This window comes from Pseudoliparis swirei, chromosome 15 (genome assembly GCF_029220125.1).
Source record: "Pseudoliparis swirei isolate HS2019 ecotype Mariana Trench chromosome 15, NWPU_hadal_v1, whole genome shotgun sequence".
NCBI lineage: Eukaryota > Metazoa > Chordata > Actinopteri > Perciformes > Liparidae > Pseudoliparis > Pseudoliparis swirei.
In genome coordinates, this window is record NC_079402.1 from 22,429,488 (window position 1) to 22,437,107 (window position 7,620).

The following is a 7,620-nucleotide window of genomic DNA, read 5'->3' on the forward strand; positions in this document are numbered from 1 at the left end:
CGTAAAGCAAATCTCAAGGACTGCATTCTTTCATCTACGTAATATTTCAAAAATCAGGCACATCTTGTCTCAAAAAGATGCAGTAAAATTGGTTCACGCTTCACTTTCGAGACTGGATTACTGCAACTCCTTATTATCAGGCTGCTCTAATAAATCTCTTAGGTCCCTCCAGTTGATCCAGAATGCTGGAGCTCATATTCTCACTAAAACTAAGAAAAGAGATCACATCACTCCTGCACTAGCTGCTCTGCACTGGCTCCCAGTAAAATCAAGAATCACTTTTAAAATTCTTCTCTTAATCTACAAAGCCTTTATTGGTGATGCACCATCATATCTTAAGGAGCTTGTAGCACCATATTGCCCCACTAGAGAGCTGCGCTCACTAAATGCGGGACTACTTGTAGGTCCTAGAGTCTTAAAAAGTAGAATGGGAGCCAGAGCCTTTAGTTATCAAGCTCCTCTTTTATGGAACCAGCTTCCACCTTCAGTCCGGGAGGCAGACACAGTCACCATGTTTAAGAGTAGACTTAAGACCTTCCTCTTTGACAGAGCTTATAGTTAGGGCTGAATCAGGTTCACCTGGTCCAGCCCCTTGAGATGCTGCTATAGGCTTATAGCTGCCGGGGGCTGTTATGGATGCACTGAGTACCTATCACCTCTTTTCTCTCCTTAAGGATGAATTTTCATCTCTCAATCACACGTTACTAACTCTGCTTTCTCCCGAGTCCTTTGACTTCACGTCTCATGGGGTCATCGGACCCTATGAGACGGCATAGATCCTATCTGCTGATGAATCATCGAGGTCTGGGTCGTGGAGTTCCTGCTCCTGACTACGCCACTGTCCTGTTGAGACTCCGCCCACAGTTGAGACTCCGCCCACTCCTCCTCTCTACCGCCATCTGCCTGATGGATCGTGGAGGTCTCCATCGTGGAATATGCCTACTATGAACTATTCATACACTCTGTCATATTCATTGAATGTATTTAAACTCTAAATCTGTCCTTCTGGTCACATGACATCTATTGTTCTGTCCATCCTGGAGAGGGATCCTCCTCTGTTCTCTCCTGCAGGTTTCTTCCCTTTTTTCCCCCCTGAAGGGTTATTTGGGAGTTTTTCCTGATCCGATGTGAGGTCAAAGGTCAAAGGTCAGGGATGTCTATGTGTACAGATTGTAAAGCACTCCGAGACAAATTAGTAATTTGTGAAATTGGGCTATACAAATAAACTGAATTGAATTGAATGATGGGAATAATATTGAGAATGATGATGGGAATAATATTGGGAATGGTGATGGGAATGATGGGAATGATGATGGGAATAATATTGGGAATGGTGATGGGAATGATGGGAATCTCATGCAACTTCTCACCCGACGGGTCGGCGTGGCGCTCCACGCTGCCCTCGTCGTCGCTGTAGTGCTCGTCTCTGTCGTGGTGGCGGTCCCGGTCGCGGTGCGTGTGGTGGTCGTAGTGAGAGTGACGAGAGTCGCGCTCTGCCTCGCTGGCGCTGGAGTGATGACGACGCATCTTCTGCCTGTGGGAGACCGGAACCCCGATGTAGACCGGCTGGGCCTCTGGGAGAGAGAGAGGGAGGGGGAGGGGGGGGGGGAAACCAGCCAAAACAAAGCTTAACATTTATATTACAACAAAATATCATTTAAAATCTTGGCACAAATAATCCGTTGGCTTTATTCAGATTGTGTTAAAAAGATATAATGATGTGTTCCTCAGTCAAACTATGACGTCTTAATTTATTAGAGACCAACAATCATGTGACAACAAATCAGAGAACTTTGACTGAACTTCAGGAATCAATATTCAGTTCATTAAAACATATTTACTGAGATGTTGATGTTCCTGTTTTAAAATTATATTTAAGAACAAGGGAACCATCTTCCTCTACTGCAGACACGTTCATGTAATATAATACAATATAATTTATTAGAATATAATATAAAACAATATAATATAATATAATACCATATATTACAATATAATGTAATACAATATAATATAACTATAAATGTAGTTCTTAAGTTGTTGTCTTCCTCACCATCTTCGTCCTCGTAGCGCCGGTGACCTCTGCTCCTCCCGCGGTCCATCCTGAGCACAGAGGTCACACACACTTCAACTCACTACACACACTTCAACTCACTACACACACTTCAACTCACTTCACACACTTTAAGGCACATTTAATTCCCTGTTTGTATAAAAGGTGGCGCCCCCTGCTGGCCTCCCGGTGACTCGCATCAACCGACGAAATTAAAACCCCGAGTGACGAGGAGACATAACCCCGAGTGATGAGGAGACATAACCCCGAGTGACGAGGAGACATAACCCCGAGTGACGAGGAGACATAACCCCGAGTGACGAGGAGACATAACCCCGAGTGACGAGGAGACATAACCCCGAGTGATGAGGAGACATAACCCCGAGTGACGAGGAGCCATAACCCCGGGTGACGAGTTGACATAACCCCGAGTGACGAGGAGACATAACCCCGGGTGACGAGGAGACATAACCCCGAGGGACGAGGAGACATAACCCCGAGTGATGAGGAGACATAACCCCGAGTGACGAGGAGACATAACCCCGAGGGACGAGGAGACATAACCCCGAGTGACGAGGAGACATAACCCCGAGGGACGAGGAGACATAACCCGAGTGACGAGGAGACATAACCCCGAGTGACGAGGAGACATAACCCCAGTGACGAGGAGACATAACCTGAGTGATGAGGAGACATAACCCCGGGTGACGAGGAGACATAACCCCGAGTGACGAGGAGACATAACCCCGAGTGACGAGGAGACATAACCCCGGGTGACGAGGAGACATAACCCCGAGTGACGAGGAGACATAACCCCGAGTGACGAGGAGACATAACCCCGAGTGACGAGGAGACATAACCCCGAGTGACGAGGAGACATAACCCCGAGGGACGAGGAGACATAACCCCGAGTGACGAGGAGACATAACCCCGAGGGACGAGGAGACATAACCCCGAGTGACGAGGAGACATAACCCCGAGTGACGAGGAGACATAACCCCGGGTGACGAGGAGACATAACCCAGAGTGACGAGGAGACATAACCCCGAGTGACGAGGAGACATAACCCGAGTGACGAGGAGACATAACCCGGTGACGAGGAGACATAACCCGAGGGACGAGGAGACATAACCCGAGTGACGAGGAGACATAACCCAGTGACGAGGGAGACATAACCCAGAGTGACGAGGAGACATAACCCGAGTGACGAGGAGACATAACCCGAGTGACGAGGAGACATAACCCGAGTGACGAGGAGACATAACCCCGAGTGACGAGGAGACATAACCCCGAGTGACGAGGAGACATAACCCCGGGTGACGAGGAGACATAACCCCGAGGGACGAGGAGACATAACCCCGAGTGACGAGGAGACATAACCCCGAGTGACGAGGAGACATAACCCCGAGGGACGAGGAGACATAACCCCGAGTGACGAGGAGACATAACCCCGAGTGACGAGGAGACATAACCCCGAGTGACGAGGAGACATAACCCCGAGTGACGAGGAGACATAACCCCGAGTGACGAGGAGACATAACCCGAGGACGAGGAGACATAACCCAGTGACGAGGAGACATAACCCCGAGTGACGAGGAGACATAACCCCGAGTGACGAGGAGACATAACCCCGAGTGACGAGGAGACATAACCCCGAGTGACGAGGAGACATAACCCCGAGTGACGAGGAGACATAACCCCGAGTGACGAGGAGACATAACCCCGAGTGACGAGGAGACATAACCCCGAGTGACGAGGAGACATAACCCAGAGTGACGAGGAGACATAACCCCGAGTGACGAGGAGACATAACCCCGGGTGACGAGGAGACATAACCCAGGGTGACGAGGAGACATAACCCCGGGTGACGAGGAGACATAACCCCGAGGGACGAGGAGACATAACCCCGGGTGACGAGGAGACATAACCCCGAGTGAGGAGACATAACCCCAGTGACGAGGAGACATAACCCAGAGTGACGAGGAGACATAACCCCGAGGACGAGGAGACATAACCCAGTGACGAGGAGACATAACCCGAGGGACGAGGAGACATAACCCCGAGTGACGAGGAGACATAACCCAGTGACGAGGAGAGAGGAGACATAACCCCGAGGGACGAGGAGACATAACCCCGAGTGACGAGGAGACATAACCCCGAGTGACGAGGAGACATAACCCCGAGTGACGAGGAGACATAACCCCGAGTGACGAGGAGACATAACCCCGAGTGACGAGGAGACATAACCCCGAGTGACGAGGAGACATAACCCCGAGTGACGAGGAGACATAACCCCGAGTGACGAGGAGACATAACCCAGAGGGACGAGGAGACATAACCCAGAGTGACGAGGAGACATAACCCCGAGTGACGAGGAGACATAACCCCGAGTGACGAGGAGACATAACCCCGAGTGACGAGGAGACATAACCCCGAGTGACGAGGAGACATAACCCCGAGTGACGAGGAGACATAACCCCGAGTGACGAGGAGACATAACCCCGAGTGACGAGGAGACATAACCCCGAGTGACGAGGAGACATAACCCCGAGTGACGAGGAGACATAACCCCGAGTGACGAGGAGACATAACCCCGAGTGACGAGGAGACATAACCCCGAGTGACGAGGAGACATAACCCCGAGTGACGAGGAGACATAACCCGAGTGACGAGGAGACATAACCCCGAGGGACGAGGAGACATAACCCCGAGTGACGAGGAGACATAACCCCGAGGGACGAGGAGACATAACTCCGAGGGACGAGGAGACATAACCCCGAGTGACGAGGAGACATAACCCCGAGTGACGAGGAGACATAACCCCGGGTGACGAGGAGACATAACCCCGAGTGACGAGGAGACATAACCCCGAGTGACGAGGAGACATAACCCCGAGTGACGAGGAGACATAACCCCGAGTGACGAGGAGACATAACCCCGAGTGACGAGGAGACATAACCCCGAGTGACGAGGAGACATAACCCCGAGTGACGAGGAGACATAACCCCGAGTGACGAGGAGACATAACCCCGAGTGACGAGGAGACATAACCCAGAGTGACGAGGAGACATAACCCCGAGTGACGAGGAGACATAACCCCGTGACGAGGAGACATAACCCGAGTGAGGAGACATAACCGAGTGACGAGGAGACATAACCCCGGGTGACGAGGAGACATAACCCCGGGTGACGAGGAGACATAACCCCGGGTGACGAGGAGACATAACCCCGGGTGACGAGGAGACATAACCCAGGGTGACGAGGAGACATAACCCCGGGTGACGAGGAGACATAACCCGGGTGACGAGGAGACATAACCCCGGGTGACGAGGAGACATAACCCCGGGTGACGAGGAGACATAACCCCGAGTGACGAGGAGACATAACCCCGGGTGACGAGGAGACATAACCCCGAGTGAAGAGGAGACATAACCCCGAGTGACGAGGAGACATAACCCCGGGTGACGAGGAGACATAACCCCGAGTGACGAGGAGACATAACCCCAGTGACGAGGAGACATAACCCGAGTGACGAGGAGACATAACCCAGTGACGAGGAGACATAACCCCAGTGACGAGGAGACATAACCCCGAGGACGAGGAGACATAACCCAGTGACGAGGAGACATAACCCAGTGACGAGGAGACATAACCCGAGTGACGAGGAGACATAACCCGAGTGACGAGGAGACATAACCCCGAGTGACGAGGAGACATAACCCAGTGACGAGGAGACATAACCCCAGTGGCGAGGAGACATAACCCAGTGACGAGGAGACATAACCCCGAGTGACGAGGAGACATAACCCAGTGACGAGGAGACATAACCCGAGTGACGAGGAGACATAACCCGAGTGACGAGGAGACATAACCCCAGTGACGAGGAGACATAACCCAGTGACGAGGAGACATAACCCAGTGACGAGGAGACATAACCCCGAGTGACGAGGAGACATAACCCAGTGACGAGGAGACATAACCCAGTGACGAGGGAGACATAACCCGAGTGACGAGGAGACATAACCCCAGTGACGAGGAGACATAACCCCGGTGACGAGGAGACATAACCCGAGTGACGAGGAGACATAACCCAGTGACGAGGAGACATAACCCGAGTGACGAGGAGACATAACCCCAGTGACGAGGAGACATAACCCCGAGTGACGAGGAGACATAACCCGAGTGACGAGGAGACATAACCCCGTGACGAGGAGACATAACCCGAGTGACGAGGAGACATAACCCCGAGTGACGAGGAGACATAACCCAGTGACGAGGAGACATAACCCAGTGACGAGGAGACATAACCCCAGTGACGAGGAGACATAACCCAGTGACGAGGAGACATAACCCAGTGACGAGGAGACATAACCCAGTGACGAGGAGACATAACCCGAGTGACGAGGAGACATAACCCGTGACGAGGAGACAACCCAGTGAAGAGGAGACATAACCCCAGTGACGAGGAGACATAACCCCAGTGACGAGGAGACATAACCCAGGACGAGGAGACATAACCCAGTGACGAGGGAGACATAACCCCAGTGACGAGGAGACATAACCCGAGTGACGAGGAGACATAACCCAGTGACGAGGAGACATAACCCCGAGTGACGAGGAGACATAACCCCGAGTGACGAGGAGACATAACCCCGGGTGACGAGGAGACATAACCCCGGGTGACGAGGAGACATAACCCCGAGTGACGAGGAGACATAACCCCGGGTGACGAGGAGACATAACCCAGGGTGACGAGGAGACATAACCCCAGTGACGAGGAGACATAACCCAGGTGACGAGGAGACATAACCCGAGTGACGAGGAGACATAACCCAGTGACGAGGAGACATAACCCAGTGGCGAGACATAACCCAGTGACGAGGAGACATAACCCCAGTGACGAGGAGACATAACCCCAGTGACGAGGAGACATAACCCAGGTGACGAGGAGACATAACCCAGTGACGAGGAGACATAACCCAGTGACGAGGAGACATAACCCAGTGGAGAGAGGAGACCTCGAGTGACGAGGAGACATAACCCAGTGACGAGGAGACATAACCCAGTGACGAGGAGACATAACCCGAGTGACGAGGAGACATAACCCCGAGTGACGAGGAGACATAACCCAGTGACGAGGAGACATAACCCAGGACGAGGAGACCTGCTGACGAGGAGACATAACCCAGTGACGAGGAGACATAACCCCGAGTGACGAGGAGACATAACCCAGTGACGAGGAGACATAACCCCGAGTGAGGAGACATAACCCAGTGACGAGGAGACATAACCCAGTGACGAGGAGACATAACCCAGTGACGAGGAGACATAACCCAGTGGCGAGGAGACATAACCCCGAGTGACGAGGAGACATAACCCAGTGACGAGGAGACATAACCCAGTGACGAGGAGACATAACCCAGTGACGAGGAGACATAACCCAGTGACGAGGAGACATAACCCAGTGACGAGGAGACATAACCCCGAGGGACGAGGAGACATAACCCGGTGACGAGACATAACCCAGTGACGAGGAGACATAACCCAGTGACGAGGAGACATAACCC